Below are 15,611 nucleotides of genomic sequence, written 5' to 3'. Positions count from 1 at the left end.
ACTGGGCCACCTGGGAACCGCCTGAGGAACCTGTCCAAGAGGCTGAGGACACGCACGCCTGCTCCACGAGCAGCAGCGACCAGCAGGGGGCCGACCGGCTGATCCTTCCCTTTCACAGGCAGGCTTCTGGCCCTTGATAAAACGCCAAAGGTGTTCAGAAGGAAGGCCTGGGGGGAGGGAGGGAGGGACGGCCATTGGAAATCAGCACAAAGCAGGTCCCCTGGAATCTCACACCTCCGACCCAGGAAACAGGTCTCCTGGTCAAAGCAGTCCAGCCATTAACGTGACAATGGACAGGGCCCCGGCAGCTTGAGACACATCTTTCTTTCGATATGCAAGTTCTTTTTAAAAAGGTTTCCTTCCACAGCAGCTCTGAGTGAGAGACTGACTGACATACGTACACACACACACACACACACACACACACACAACACCGTCACCCATCCGATTGGTGGACCGCGGGGTCGACAATCTAACTTTTCGTTTCGATGCAGGGGAGAGCGCGAACGCAGTCCCCCACTACCACAAATTTTGCAGTCGAGTATCCCGCATTTGGGGACATCGCAGGCGTCAGCGCACACCCCAAGTGCAATGGGCTAGCCTCATCCTGGGAGATCCGCCTTCGGGATCACAGATTCTCCCCTGCCAGGTAAGTATGCCTTGGGTCGCCACACACTGCCACTAGACAGCATTCGCTACCTTTTACGATTGCAAGGGCAGGTTTTAAGAATCAAAACGTCCCTTCGCTCGCAACGTGCTGATGCTCTGAGAGATTAATTCCGCTCAAATATCGTACCGTATATCCGATGATACACTCTGGGAGAAAATACTGCAGCGATGCGGTGCCGGCGATGGTTGTTTGCATGTCGCCCTTCAAGGGAAATGTCCCGCCTCCAGTTGTTGCTGTAGCAATATATACACGCGCGTTGTCGTGGTAATATAGAACTGCAAGTTGCCGTTGTCGTGGTAGTTTCGAATCAGCACAAAGCAGGTGCACTCCCTGGAATGTCACACCTGCGTCCCAGAAAACAGGTCTCCTGGTCAAAGCAGTCCCGCCCCGCCCTGGGATTAACGTGACAATGGACAGGGCCCAGTCAGGGAGCAGCTTGAGAGACACCTTTCAATAGGCACTTCTGAAACATTAACGCCTTGTTTCTTTCGACAGTTTAACCAGCCTTTAACACGTCTTGTGTTTTTATTTCCCATTTCCAGCCAGCCAGCCCAGCCAGCTGAGCCAGCATCTGCAGTATTTTCTTTTGATTGGTCTTGCCTTTGATTGTGGAATGAACGTTTAAACACGAGCTGCTGATTGTCAGCACCTCACCTCTTTCTCAATTGGCCGTTGCAATCTCACTCACTCGCTGTGAGACACGTCACGTCACGTCACTAGTTTTCTTTAAAGCGGTTTCCTTCCACGGCAGTGAGTTAGTGACTGAGACTGACTGACGGAGGTCCGTTGAGACGCCACCTTCTCCCATCTGATCGGTGGCCGACTGGCAAATTTACCAATCTGTCAAGCAATCCTAGCAAGAAAGGAAAAAACGGCAACTTCTTTAAACTGATCCACTGTTGCAATTAGAAACGGTGGCAAAAATGTGGCCAGAGTGGGAGAGAACGGCAGTGCTTCCAGACTGCTTTAGACACAGTCAGCCAGAGACCAAAGAGGGAGGGAAAACAGGAGCGGAGATCAATTCGCATCGAGCGCGTTATCGCTTCTCGGCCTTTTGGCGAAGATCAACTGGTCAAGTGGGGGAAGGCAACCATTTGGAGCCTTCCTGCCATTGTATGCCGGGGGGATGCAGTCAGGGAGAAATCCCCTCGGGCAGAGTGTAGAGCTTTGGCTTGTAGAGCTTTGGCTTGATGTAATGTCACTGCAAGGAATCTGGAATGAATCTGTAAGGCAATAAGGCACCCCAGAGTGTCAGAAAAAAAAAAAAAAAGTTTCTGTTCTTATCAGTTTAATATCTGATATGTCCCCTATCTGGGGACCAAATATTAAATTGATTTTTGGAACAGGGAGATGGAACAAGAGCTTGCTCCGTCCACTCCACGCATCGACCCAGTATTACAGTGTCTCTGGCAACGGTGCACCTCCCTGTGGGGAGATATTCAAAATGCTGAACGGATTTTTGGAGCCTGTATTATTACTCAGAATGCTGAGATATTGCAACTGTGGTTTTTTTGTTTACTCCTGGGATGGATGAGTGCCATTCCCTTTCTTCCTTTTCCCTCTTGCAGTTTTACCTTGGAGGGAAAGACGTCAGTCTCAGGTCACTTTTCAGGAAGCTGCAAGCCTGTGTATTGGGACGTGCCACCTTCCACAGACTTGGTCTCCTGACCTGAAACATTTAACTCCAGTTGTTGTGTGAAAAATTACTGCAGTTTTAAACTGGCAGTTCCAGAATTAATTGTTTCCAAGTCAGACATTTCCCGAAACAGAGAGCGCGAGAGAGACACAATGTTAACGTTTAAACTGCCACAAGCGAGAGGCGAAATAACTTCACGTTGCTGACTTTAAAAATGCGAGCCGACAGTGCGTGTGTGTTTGGAGGGAGTGCACTGTGAATGGCCACATTGGAAGCTGTGAGATCAAACTGTGCTGCTAACTGAGTGTTAAGGTGAGTAAAAGGCACTGGTTTGGGTGGAGCATTGCGCTCAGGATGGGAGATTTTCTTGAACGGTGCCAATTAATCTGCACCAGAAAACCATCCCCTGACCAGGATTCGAACCCGGGTCTCAACGAGTTTTAAATGTTGCGTCCTAACCACTAGACCATCAGGGGAGTTGCCCTCAATCCCCTGCAAACATATACAGAAGGCTGAACACATGGCTCCCTACAGTAGCAGCAGTGTCACCAGCAGAGGGCTTGAGTTGCCATTTCCACTTTGACACTCAGTCTTTTCACACTCAGTCAAATGGCAAACGTCTATTCAGGAGGTTATCGCTTCTCGGCTTTGGGACCGAATATTAAATTGAATTTTGCAACAGGGAGATGGAATAGGGGCTTGGCTCCGTCCACTCCACGCATCGACCCAGTATTGCAGTGTCTCTGGCAACGGTGCACCTCCCTGTGGGGAGATATTCAAAAGGAAAAACAGCTCTTTCCCAGCGTCTCTGTCCGTGTGTACGTATTATGACTGAGAATAAAGCTGATATATTGCACTTACTTTCTCAGCTCAGTGGTATTCTTTTCTTCTCCTGGGCTGAGTGCCGCTCGTTCGCTCGCTCGCTCGCACGCAGGCAGCGATTATAATTCAAACTGCAAAATAACTTAACTTTAAACAAGCAGGGTCTGAGTACAAATGAAAACTGCGCTCCTGGACTGGACGGACTGTCTGTTTGTCTCGGTGAGGAAAAGGCAGTGGTGGTGAGGGTGGAGCATTGCGCTCAGGAGGGGAGACTTTCTTTGAGTGGTGCCAATTAATCTGCACCAGAAAATCATCCCCCCGACCGGGATTGGAACCCGGGTCTCAACGATTTAAAAGGTTGCGTCCTCGACCACTGGGCCACCTGGGAACCGCCTGAGGAACCTGTCCAAGAGGCTGAGGACACGCACGCCTGCTCCACGAGCAGCAGCGACCAGCAGGGGGCCGACCGGCTGATCCTTCCCTTTCACAGGCAGGCTTCTGGCCCTTGATAAAACGCCAAAGGTGTTCAGAAGGAAGGCCTGGGGGGAGGGAGGGAGGGACGGCCATTGGAAATCAGCACAAAGCAGGTCCCCTGGAATCTCACACCTCCGACCCAGGAAACAGGTCTCCTGGTCAAAGCAGTCCAGCCATTAACGTGACAATGGACAGGGCCCCGGCAGCTTGAGACACATCTTTCTTTCGATATGCAAGTTCTTTTTAAAAAGGTTTCCTTCCACAGCAGCTCTGAGTGAGAGACTGACTGACATACGTACACACACACACACACACACACACACACACAACACCGTCACCCATCCGATTGGTGGACCGCGGGGTCGACAATCTAACTTTTCGTTTCGATGCAGGGGAGAGCGCGAACGCAGTCCCCCACTACCACAAATTTTGCAGTCGAGTATCCCGCATTTGGGGACATCGCAGGCGTCAGCGCACACCCCAAGTGCAATGGGCTAGCCTCATCCTGGGAGATCCGCCTTCGGGATCACAGATTCTCCCCTGCCAGGTAAGTATGCCTTGGGTCGCCACACACTGCCACTAGACAGCATTCGCTACCTTTTACGATTGCAAGGGCAGGTTTTAAGAATCAAAACGTCCCTTCGCTCGCAACGTGCTGATGCTCTGAGAGATTAATTCCGCTCAAATATCGTACCGTATATCCGATGATACACTCTGGGAGAAAATACTGCAGCGATGCGGTGCCGGCGATGGTTGTTTGCATGTCGCCCTTCAAGGGAAATGTCCCGCCTCCAGTTGTTGCTGTAGCAATATATACACGCGCGTTGTCGTGGTAATATAGAACTGCAAGTTGCCGTTGTCGTGGTCGTTTCGAATCAGCACAAAGCAGGTGCACTCCCTGGAATGTCACACCTGCGTCCCAGAAAACAGGTCTCCTGGTCAAAGCAGTCCCGCCCCGCCCTGGGATTAACGTGACAATGGACAGGGCCCAGTCAGGGAGCAGCTTGAGAGACACCTTTCAATAGGCACTTCTGAAACATTAACGCCTTGTTTCTTTCGACAGTTTAACCAGCCTTTAACACGTCTTGTGTTTTTATTTCCCATTTCCAGCCAGCCAGCCCAGCCAGCCGAGCCAGCATCTGCAGTATTTTCTTTTGATTGGTCTTGCCTGCTGTGGAATGAACGTTTAAACACGAGCTGCTGATTGTCAGCACCTCACCTCTTTCTCAATTGGCCGTTGCAATCTCACTCACTCGCTGTGAGACACGTCACGTCACGTCACTAGTTTTCTTTAAAGCGGTTTCCTTCCACGGCAGTGAGTTAGTGACTGAGACTGACTGACGGAGGTCCGTTGAGACGCCACCTTCTCCCATCTGATCGGTGGCCGACTGGCAAATTTACCAATCTGTCAAGCAATCCTAGCAAGAAAGGAAAAAACGGCAACTTCTTTAAACTGATCCACTGTTGCAATTAGAAACGGTGGCAAAAATGTGCCCAGAGTGGGAGAGAACGGCAGTGCTTCCAGACTGCTTTAGACACAGTCAGCCAGAGACCAAAGAGGGAGGGAAAACAGGAGCGGAGATCAATTCGCATCGAGCGCGTTATCGCTTCTCGGCCTTTTGGCGAAGATCAACTGGTCAAGTGGGGGAAGGCAACCATTTGGAGCCTTCCTGCCATTGTATGCCGGGGGGATGCAGTCAGGGAGAAATCCCCTCGGGCAGAGTGTAGAGCTTTGGCTTGTAGAGCTTTGGCTTGATGTAATGTCACTGCAAGGAATCTGGAATGAATCTGTAAGGCAATAAGGCACCCCAGAGTGTCAGAAAAAAAAAAAAAAAGTTTCTGTTCTTATCAGTTTAATATCTGATATGTCCCCTATCTGGGGACCAAATATTAAATTGATTTTTGGAACAGGGAGATGGAACAAGAGCTTGCTCCGTCCACTCCACGCATCGACCCAGTATTACAGTGTCTCTGGCAACGGTGCACCTCCCTGTGGGGAGATATTCAAAATGCTGAACGGATTTTTGGAGCCTGTATTATTACTCAGAATGCTGAGATATTGCAACTGTGGTTTTTTTGTTTACTCCTGGGATGGATGAGTGCCATTCCCTTTCTTCCTTTTCCCTCTTGCAGTTTTACCTTGGAGGGAAAGACGTCAGTCTCAGGTCACTTTTCAGGAAGCTGCAAGCCTGTGTATTGGGACGTGCCACCTTCCACAGACTTGGTCTCCTGACCTGAAACATTTAACTCCAGTTGTTGTGTGAAAAATTACTGCAGTTTTAAACTGGCAGTTCCAGAATTAATTGTTTCCAAGTCAGACATTTCCCGAAACAGAGAGCGCGAGAGAGACACAATGTTAACGTTTAAACTGCCACAAGCGAGAGGCGAAATAACTTCACGTTGCTGACTTTAAAAATGCGAGCCGACAGTGCGTGTGTGTTTGGAGGGAGTGCACTGTGAATGGCCACATTGGAAGCTGTGAGATCAAACTGTGCTGCTAACTGAGTGTTAAGGTGAGTAAAAGGCACTGGTTTGGGTGGAGCATTGCGCTCAGGATGGGAGATTTTCTTGAACGGTGCCAATTAATCTGCACCAGAAAACCATCCCCTGACCAGGATTCGAACCCGGGTCTCAACGAGTTTTAAATGTTGCGTCCTAACCACTAGACCATCAGGGGAGTTGCCCTCAATCCCCTGCAAACATATACAGAAGGCTGAACACATGGCTCCCTACAGTAGCAGCAGTGTCACCAGCAGAGGGCTTGAGTTGCCATTTCCACTTTGACACTCAGTCTTTTCACACTCAGTCAAATGGCAAACGTCTATTCAGGAGGTTATCGCTTCTCGGCTTTGGGACCGAATATTAAATTGAATTTTGCAACAGGGAGATGGAATAGGGGCTTGGCTCCGTCCACTCCACGCATCGACCCAGTATTGCAGTGTCTCTGGCAACGGTGCACCTCCCTGTGGGGAGATATTCAAAAGGAAAAACAGCTCTTTCCCAGCGTCTCTGTCCGTGTGTACGTATTATGACTGAGAATAAAGCTGATATATTGCACTTACTTTCTCAGCTCAGTGGTATTCTTTTCTTCTCCTGGGCTGAGTGCCGCTCGTTCGCTCGCTCGCTCGCTCGCACGCAGGCAGCGATTATAATTCAAACTGCAAAATAACTTAACTTTAAACAAGCAGGGTCTGAGTACAAATGAAAACTGCGCTCCTGGACTGGACGGACTGTCTGTTTGTCTCGGTGAGGAAAAGGCAGTGGTGGTGAGGGTGGAGCATTGCGCTCAGGAGGGGAGACTTTCTTTGAGTGGTGCCAATTAATCTGCACCAGAAAATCATCCCCCCGACCGGGATTGGAACCCGGGTCTCAACGATTTAAAAGGTTGCGTCCTCGACCACTGGGCCACCTGGGAACCGCCTGAGGAACCTGTCCAAGAGGCTGAGGACACGCACGCCTGCTCCACGAGCAGCAGCGACCAGCAGGGGGCCGACCGGCTGATCCTTCCCTTTCACAGGCAGGCTTCTGGCCCTCGATAAAACGCCAAAGGTGTTCAGAAGGAAGGCCTGGGGGGAGGGAGGGAGGGACGGCCATTGGAAATCAGCACAAAGCAGGTCCCCTGGAATCTCACACCTCCGACCCAGGAAACAGGTCTCCTGGTCAAAGCAGTCCAGCCATTAACGTGACAATGGACAGGGCCCCGGCAGCTTGAGACACATCTTTCTTTCGATATGCAAGTTCTTTTTAAAAAGGTTTCCTTCCACAGCAGCTCTGAGTGAGAGACTGACTGACATACGTACACACACACACACACACACACACACACACACAACACCGTCACCCATCCGATTGGTGGACCGCGGGGTCGACAATCTAACTTTTCGTTTCGATGCAGGGGAGAGCGCGAACGCAGTCCCCCACTACCACAAATTTTGCAGTCGAGTATCCCGCATTTGGGGACATCGCAGGCGTCAGCGCACACCCCAAGTGCAATGGGCTAGCCTCATCCTGGGAGATCCGCCTTCGGGATCACAGATTCTCCCCTGCCAGGTAAGTATGCCTTGGGTCGCCACACACTGCCACTAGACAGCATTCGCTACCTTTTACGATTGCAAGGGCAGGTTTTAAGAATCAAAACGTCCCTTCGCTCGCAACGTGCTGATGCTCTGAGAGATTAATTCCGCTCAAATATCGTACCGTATATCCGATGATACACTCTGGGAGAAAATACTGCAGCGATGCGGTGCCGGCGATGGTTGTTTGCATGTCGCCCTTCAAGGGAAATGTCCCGCCTCCAGTTGTTGCTGTAGCAATATATACACGCGCGTTGTCGTGGTAATATAGAACTGCAAGTTGCCGTTGTCGTGGTAGTTTCGAATCAGCACAAAGCAGGTGCACTCCCTGGAATGTCACACCTGCGTCCCAGAAAACAGGTCTCCTGGTCAAAGCAGTCCCGCCCCGCCCTGGGATTAACGTGACAATGGACAGGGCCCAGTCAGGGAGCAGCTTGAGAGACACCTTTCAATAGGCACTTCTGAAACATTAACGCCTTGTTTCTTTCGACAGTTTAACCAGCCTTTAACACGTCTTGTGTTTTTATTTCCCATTTCCAGCCAGCCAGCCCAGCCAGCCGAGCCAGCATCTGCAGTATTTTCTTTTGATTGGTCTTGCCTGCTGTGGAATGAACGTTTAAACACGAGCTGCTGATTGTCAGCACCTCACCTCTTTCTCAATTGGCCGTTGCAATCTCACTCACTCGCTGTGAGACACGTCACGTCACGTCACTAGTTTTCTTTAAAGCGGTTTCCTTCCACGGCAGTGAGTTAGTGACTGAGACTGACTGACGGAGGTCCGTTGAGACGCCACCTTCTCCCATCTGATCGGTGGCCGACTGGCAAATTTACCAATCTGTCAAGCAATCCTAGCAAGAAAGGAAAAAACGGCAACTTCTTTAAACTGATCCACTGTTGCAATTAGAAACGGTGGCAAAAATGTGCCCAGAGTGGGAGAGAACGGCAGTGCTTCCAGACTGCTTTAGACACAGTCAGCCAGAGACCAAAGAGGGAGGGAAAACAGGAGCGGAGATCAATTCGCATCGAGCGCGTTATCGCTTCTCGGCCTTTTGGCGAAGATCAACTGGTCAAGTGGGGGAAGGCAACCATTTGGAGCCTTCCTGCCATTGTATGCCGGGGGGATGCAGTCAGGGAGAAATCCCCTCGGGCAGAGTGTAGAGCTTTGGCTTGTAGAGCTTTGGCTTGATGTAATGTCACTGCAAGGAATCTGGAATGAATCTGTAAGGCAATAAGGCACCCCAGAGTGTCAGAAAAAAAAAAAAAAAGTTTCTGTTCTTATCAGTTTAATATCTGATATGTCCCCTATCTGGGGACCAAATATTAAATTGATTTTTGGAACAGGGAGATGGAACAAGAGCTTGCTCCGTCCACTCCACGCATCGACCCAGTATTACAGTGTCTCTGGCAACGGTGCACCTCCCTGTGGGGAGATATTCAAAATGCTGAACGGATTTTTGGAGCCTGTATTATTACTCAGAATGCTGAGATATTGCAACTGTGGTTTTTTTGTTTACTCCTGGGATGGATGAGTGCCATTCCCTTTCTTCCTTTTCCCTCTTGCAGTTTTACCTTGGAGGGAAAGACGTCAGTCTCAGGTCACTTTTCAGGAAGCTGCAAGCCTGTGTATTGGGACGTGCCACCTTCCACAGACTTGGTCTCCTGACCTGAAACATTTAACTCCAGTTGTTGTGTGAAAAATTACTGCAGTTTTAAACTGGCAGTTCCAGAATTAATTGTTTCCAAGTCAGACATTTCCCGAAACAGAGAGCGCGAGAGAGACACAATGTTAACGTTTAAACTGCCACAAGCGAGAGGCGAAATAACTTCACGTTGCTGACTTTAAAAATGCGAGCCGACAGTGCGTGTGTGTTTGGAGGGAGTGCACTGTGAATGGCCACATTGGAAGCTGTGAGATCAAACTGTGCTGCTAACTGAGTGTTAAGGTGAGTAAAAGGCACTGGTTTGGGTGGAGCATTGCGCTCAGGATGGGAGATTTTCTTGAACGGTGCCAATTAATCTGCACCAGAAAATCATCCCCTGACCGGGATTCGAACCCGGGTGTCAACGAGTTTTAAATGTTGCGTCCTAACCACTAGACCATCAGGGGAGTTGCCCTCAATCCCCTGCAAACATATACAGAAGGCTGAACACATGGCTCCCTACAGTAGCAGCAGTGTCACCAGCAGAGGGCTTGAGTTGCCATTTCCACTTTGACACTCAGTCTTTTCACACTCAGTCAAATGGCAAACGTCTATTCAGGAGGTTATCGCTTCTCGGCTTTGGGACCGAATATTAAATTGAATTTTGCAACAGGGAGATGGAATAGGGGCTTGGCTCCGTCCACTCCACGCATCGACCCAGTATTGCAGTGTCTCTGGCAACGGTGCACCTCCCTGTGGGGAGATATTCAAAAGGAAAAACAGCTCTTTCCCAGCGTCTCTGTCCGTGTGTACGTATTATGACTGAGAATAAAGCTGATATATTGCACTTACTTTCTCAGCTCAGTGGTATTCTTTTCTTCTCCTGGGCTGAGTGCCGCTCGTTCGCTCGCTCGCTCGCACGCAGGCAGCGATTATAATTCAAACTGCAAAATAACTTAACTTTAAACAAGCAGGGTCTGAGTACAAATGAAAACTGCGCTCCTGGACTGGACGGACTGTCTGTTTGTCTCGGTGAGGAAAAGGCAGTGGTGGTGAGGGTGGAGCATTGCGCTCAGGAGGGGAGACTTTCTTTGAGTGGTGCCAATTAATCTGCACCAGAAAATCATCCCCCCGACCGGGATTGGAACCCGGGTCTCAACGATTTAAAAGGTTGCGTCCTCGACCACTGGGCCACCTGGGAACCGCCTGAGGAACCTGTCCAAGAGGCTGAGGACACGCACGCCTGCTCCACGAGCAGCAGCGACCAGCAGGGGGCCGACCGGCTGATCCTTCCCTTTCACAGGCAGGCTTCTGGCCCTCGATAAAACGCCAAAGGTGTTCAGAAGGAAGGCCTGGGGGGAGGGAGGGAGGGACGGCCATTGGAAATCAGCACAAAGCAGGTCCCCTGGAATCTCACACCTCCGACCCAGGAAACAGGTCTCCTGGTCAAAGCAGTCCAGCCATTAACGTGACAATGGACAGGGCCCCGGCAGCTTGAGACACATCTTTCTTTCGATATGCAAGTTCTTTTTAAAAAGGTTTCCTTCCACAGCAGCTCTGAGTGAGAGACTGACTGACATACGTACACACACACACACACACACACACACACACACACAACACCGTCACCCATCCGATTGGTGGACCGCGGGGTCGACAATCTAACTTTTCGTTTCGATGCAGGGGAGAGCGCGAACGCAGTCCCCCACTACCACAAATTTTGCAGTCGAGTATCCCGCATTTGGGGACATCGCAGGCGTCAGCGCACACCCCAAGTGCAATGGGCTAGCCTCATCCTGGGAGATCCGCCTTCGGGATCACAGATTCTCCCCTGCCAGGTAAGTATGCCTTGTGTCGCCACACACTGCCACTAGACAGCATTCGCTACCTTTTACGATTGCAAGGGCAGGTTTTAAGAATCAAAACGTCCCTTCGCTCGCAACGTGCTGATGCTCTGAGAGATTAATTCCGCTCAAATATCGTACCGTATATCCGATGATACACTCTGGGAGAAAATACTGCAGCGATGCGGTGCCGGCGATGGTTGTTTGCATGTCGCCCTTCAAGGGAAATGTCCCGCCTCCAGTTGTTGCTGTAGCAATATATACACGCGCGTTGTCGTGGTAATATAGAACTGCAAGTTGCCGTTGTCGTGGTAGTTTCGAATCAGCACAAAGCAGGTGCACTCCCTGGAATGTCACACCTGCGTCCCAGAAAACAGGTCTCCTGGTCAAAGCAGTCCCGCCCCGCCCTGGGATTAACGTGACAATGGACAGGGCCCAGTCAGGGAGCAGCTTGAGAGACACCTTTCAATAGGCACTTCTGAAACATTAACGCCTTGTTTCTTTCGACAGTTTAACCAGCCTTTAACACGTCTTGTGTTTTTATTTCCCATTTCCAGCCAGCCAGCCCAGCCAGCCGAGCCAGCATCTGCAGTATTTTCTTTTGATTGGTCTTGCCTGCTGTGGAATGAACGTTTAAACACGAGCTGCTGATTGTCAGCACCTCACCTCTTTCTCAATTGGCCGTTGCAATCTCACTCACTCGCTGTGAGACACGTCACGTCACGTCACTAGTTTTCTTTAAAGCGGTTTCCTTCCACGGCAGTGAGTTAGTGACTGAGACTGACTGACGGAGGTCCGTTGAGACGCCACCTTCTCCCATCTGATCGGTGGCCGACTGGCAAATTTACCAATCTGTCAAGCAATCCTAGCAAGAAAGGAAAAAACGGCAACTTCTTTAAACTGATCCACTGTTGCAATTAGAAACGGTGGCAAAAATGTGCCCAGAGTGGGAGAGAACGGCAGTGCTTCCAGACTGCTTTAGACACAGTCAGCCAGAGACCAAAGAGGGAGGGAAAACAGGAGCGGAGATCAATTCGCATCGAGCGCGTTATCGCTTCTCGGCCTTTTGGCGAAGATCAACTGGTCAAGTGGGGGAAGGCAACCATTTGGAGCCTTCCTGCCATTGTATGCCGGGGGGATGCAGTCAGGGAGAAATCCCCTCGGGCAGAGTGTAGAGCTTTGGCTTGTAGAGCTTTGGCTTGATGTAATGTCACTGCAAGGAATCTGGAATGAATCTGTAAGGCAATAAGGCACCCCAGAGTGTCAGAAAAAAAAAAAAAAAGTTTCTGTTCTTATCAGTTTAATATCTGATATGTCCCCTATCTGGGGACCAAATATTAAATTGATTTTTGGAACAGGGAGATGGAACAAGAGCTTGCTCCGTCCACTCCACGCATCGACCCAGTATTACAGTGTCTCTGGCAACGGTGCACCTCCCTGTGGGGAGATATTCAAAATGCTGAACGGATTTTTGGAGCCTGTATTATTACTCAGAATGCTGAGATATTGCAACTGTGGTTTTTTTGTTTACTCCTGGGATGGATGAGTGCCATTCCCTTTCTTCCTTTTCCCTCTTGCAGTTTTACCTTGGAGGGAAAGACGTCAGTCTCAGGTCACTTTTCAGGAAGCTGCAAGCCTGTGTATTGGGACGTGCCACCTTCCACAGACTTGGTCTCCTGACCTGAAACATTTAACTCCAGTTGTTGTGTGAAAAATTACTGCAGTTTTAAACTGGCAGTTCCAGAATTAATTGTTTCCAAGTCAGACATTTCCCGAAACAGAGAGCGCGAGAGAGACACAATGTTAACGTTTAAACTGCCACAAGCGAGAGGCGAAATAACTTCACGTTGCTGACTTTAAAAATGCGAGCCGACAGTGCGTGTGTGTTTGGAGGGAGTGCACTGTGAATGGCCACATTGGAAGCTGTGAGATCAAACTGTGCTGCTAACTGAGTGTTAAGGTGAGTAAAAGGCACTGGTTTGGGTGGAGCATTGCGCTCAGGATGGGAGATTTTCTTGAACGGTGCCAATTAATCTGCACCAGAAAAACATCCCCTGACCAGGATTCGAACCCGGGTCTCAACGAGTTTTAAATGTTGCGTCCTAACCACTAGACCATCAGGGGAGTTGCCCTCAATCCCCTGCAAACATATACAGAAGGCTGAACACATGGCTCCCTACAGTAGCAGCAGTGTCACCAGCAGAGGGCTTGAGTTGCCATTTCCACTTTGACACTCAGTCTTTTCACACTCAGTCAAATGGCAAACGTCTATTCAGGAGGTTATCGCTTCTCGGCTTTGGGACCGAATATTAAATTGAATTTTGCAACAGGGAGATGGAATAGGGGCTTGGCTCCGTCCACTCCACGCATCGACCCAGTATTGCAGTGTCTCTGGCAACGGTGCACCTCCCTGTGGGGAGATATTCAAAAGGAAAAACAGCTCTTTCCCAGCGTCTCTGTCCGTGTGTACGTATTATGACTGAGAATAAAGCTGATATATTGCACTTACTTTCTCAGCTCAGTGGTATTCTTTTCTTCTCCTGGGCTGAGTGCCGCTCGTTCGCTCGCTCGCTCGCTCGCACGCAGGCAGCGATTATAATTCAAACTGCAAAATAACTTAACTTTAAACAAGCAGGGTCTGAGTACAAATGAAAACTGCGCTCCTGGACTGGACGGACTGTCTGTTTGTCTCGGTGAGGAAAAGGCAGTGGTGGTGAGGGTGGAGCATTGCGCTCAGGAGGGGAGACTTTCTTTGAGTGGTGCCAATTAATCTGCACCAGAAAATCATCCCCCCGACCGGGATTGGAACCCGGGTCTCAACGATTTAAAAGGTTGCGTCCTCGACCACTGGGCCACCTGGGAACCGCCTGAGGAACCTGTCCAAGAGGCTGAGGACACGCACGCCTGCTCCACGAGCAGCAGCGACCAGCAGGGGGCCGACCGGCTGATCCTTCCCTTTCACAGGCAGGCTTCTGGCCCTCGATAAAACGCCAAAGGTGTTCAGAAGGAAGGCCTGGGGGGAGGGAGGGAGGGACGGCCATTGGAAATCAGCACAAAGCAGGTCCCCTGGAATCTCACACCTCCGACCCAGGAAACAGGTCTCCTGGTCAAAGCAGTCCAGCCATTAACGTGACAATGGACAGGGCCCCGGCAGCTTGAGACACATCTTTCTTTCGATATGCAAGTTCTTTTTAAAAAGGTTTCCTTCCACAGCAGCTCTGAGTGAGAGACTGACTGACATACGTACACACACACACACACACACACACACACACAACACCGTCACCCATCCGATTGGTGGACCGCGGGGTCGACAATCTAACTTTTCGTTTCGATGCAGGGGAGAGCGCGAACGCAGTCCCCCACTACCACAAATTTTGCAGTCGAGTATCCCGCATTTGGGGACATCGCAGGCGTCAGCGCACACCCCAAGTGCAATGGGCTAGCCTCATCCTGGGAGATCCGCCTTCGGGATCACAGATTCTCCCCTGCCAGGTAAGTATGCCTTGGGTCGCCACACACTGCCACTAGACAGCATTCGCTACCTTTTACGATTGCAAGGGCAGGTTTTAAGAATCAAAACGTCCCTTCGCTCGCAACGTGCTGATGCTCTGAGAGATTAATTCCGCTCAAATATCGTACCGTATATCCGATGATACACTCTGGGAGAAAATACTGCAGCGATGCGGTGCCGGCGATGGTTGTTTGCATGTCGCCCTTCAAGGGAAATGTCCCGCCTCCAGTTGTTGCTGTAGCAATATATACACGCGCGTTGTCGTGGTAATATAGAACTGCAAGTTGCCGTTGTCGTGGTAGTTTCGAATCAGCACAAAGCAGGTGCACTCCCTGGAATGTCACACCTGCGTCCCAGAAAACAGGTCTCCTGGTCAAAGCAGTCCCGCCCCGCCCTGGGATTAACGTGACAATGGACAGGGCCCAGTCAGGGAGCAGCTTGAGAGACACCTTTCAATAGGCACTTCTGAAACATTAACGCCTTGTTTCTTTCGACAGTTTAACCAGCCTTTAACACGTCTTGTGTTTTTATTTCCCATTTCCAGCCAGCCAGCCCAGCCAGCCGAGCCAGCATCTGCAGTATTTTCTTTTGATTGGTCTTGCCTGCTGTGGAATGAACGTTTAAACACGAGCTGCTGATTGTCAGCACCTCACCTCTTTCTCAATTGGCCGTTGCAATCTCACTCACTCGCTGTGAGACACGTCACGTCACGTCACTAGTTTTCTTTAAAGCGGTTTCCTTCCACGGCAGTGAGTTAGTGACTGAGACTGACTGACGGAGGTCCGTTGAGACGCCACCTTCTCCCATCTGATCGGTGGCCGACTGGCAAATTTACCAATCTGTCAAGCAATCCTAGCAAGAAAGGAAAAAACGGCAACTTCTTTAAACTGATCCACTGTTGCAATTAGAAACGGTGGCAAAAATGTGCCCAGAGTGGG

General features: G+C 50.2%; 5 non-coding genes and 8 pseudogenes across 5 annotated transcripts; 8 read left to right on the top strand and 5 right to left on the bottom strand.

The window, feature by feature from the left end:
* Nucleotides 1–491: 491 nt before the first annotated feature.
* Nucleotides 492–657, bottom strand: LOC137330708 (U1 spliceosomal RNA). Its single transcript, XR_010965134.1, has one exon. It is a non-coding gene; the product is annotated as a U1 spliceosomal RNA (small nuclear RNA).
* Nucleotides 658–1,891: 1,234 nt separating this feature from the next.
* LOC137328784 (U2 spliceosomal RNA) lies at nt 1,892–2,096 on the top strand (annotated as a pseudogene).
* An 844-nt stretch (nt 2,097–2,940) lies between these two features.
* LOC137330323 (U2 spliceosomal RNA) lies at nt 2,941–3,069 on the top strand (annotated as a pseudogene).
* A 922-nt stretch (nt 3,070–3,991) lies between these two features.
* LOC137330697 (U1 spliceosomal RNA) lies at nt 3,992–4,157 on the bottom strand. The gene has a single exon (XR_010965123.1). It is a non-coding gene; the product is annotated as a U1 spliceosomal RNA (small nuclear RNA).
* A 1,231-nt stretch (nt 4,158–5,388) lies between these two features.
* On the top strand, nt 5,389–5,593 carry LOC137328783 (U2 spliceosomal RNA; annotated as a pseudogene).
* Nucleotides 5,594–6,437: 844 nt separating this feature from the next.
* On the top strand, nt 6,438–6,566 carry LOC137330322 (U2 spliceosomal RNA; annotated as a pseudogene).
* A 928-nt stretch (nt 6,567–7,494) lies between these two features.
* LOC137330685 (U1 spliceosomal RNA) lies at nt 7,495–7,660 on the bottom strand. Its single transcript, XR_010965112.1, has one exon. It is a non-coding gene; the product is annotated as a U1 spliceosomal RNA (small nuclear RNA).
* Nucleotides 7,661–8,891: 1,231 nt separating this feature from the next.
* Nucleotides 8,892–9,096, top strand: LOC137328782 (U2 spliceosomal RNA; annotated as a pseudogene).
* Nucleotides 9,097–9,940: 844 nt separating this feature from the next.
* Nucleotides 9,941–10,069, top strand: LOC137330320 (U2 spliceosomal RNA; annotated as a pseudogene).
* A 926-nt stretch (nt 10,070–10,995) lies between these two features.
* On the bottom strand, nt 10,996–11,161 carry LOC137330674 (U1 spliceosomal RNA). Its single transcript, XR_010965101.1, has one exon. It is a non-coding gene; the product is annotated as a U1 spliceosomal RNA (small nuclear RNA).
* A 1,231-nt stretch (nt 11,162–12,392) lies between these two features.
* Nucleotides 12,393–12,597, top strand: LOC137328780 (U2 spliceosomal RNA; annotated as a pseudogene).
* An 844-nt stretch (nt 12,598–13,441) lies between these two features.
* On the top strand, nt 13,442–13,570 carry LOC137330319 (U2 spliceosomal RNA; annotated as a pseudogene).
* A 926-nt stretch (nt 13,571–14,496) lies between these two features.
* Nucleotides 14,497–14,662, bottom strand: LOC137330662 (U1 spliceosomal RNA). The gene has a single exon (XR_010965090.1). It is a non-coding gene; the product is annotated as a U1 spliceosomal RNA (small nuclear RNA).
* Between the last annotated feature and the right edge of the window lie 949 nt (nt 14,663–15,611).

This window comes from Heptranchias perlo, chromosome 12 (assembly GCF_035084215.1).
Source record: "Heptranchias perlo isolate sHepPer1 chromosome 12, sHepPer1.hap1, whole genome shotgun sequence".
Taxonomy (NCBI): Eukaryota; Metazoa; Chordata; class Chondrichthyes; order Hexanchiformes; family Hexanchidae; genus Heptranchias; species Heptranchias perlo.
Note: the sequence above shows the minus strand (reverse complement) of the source record. Positions and strands in the feature narration are given on the sequence as shown.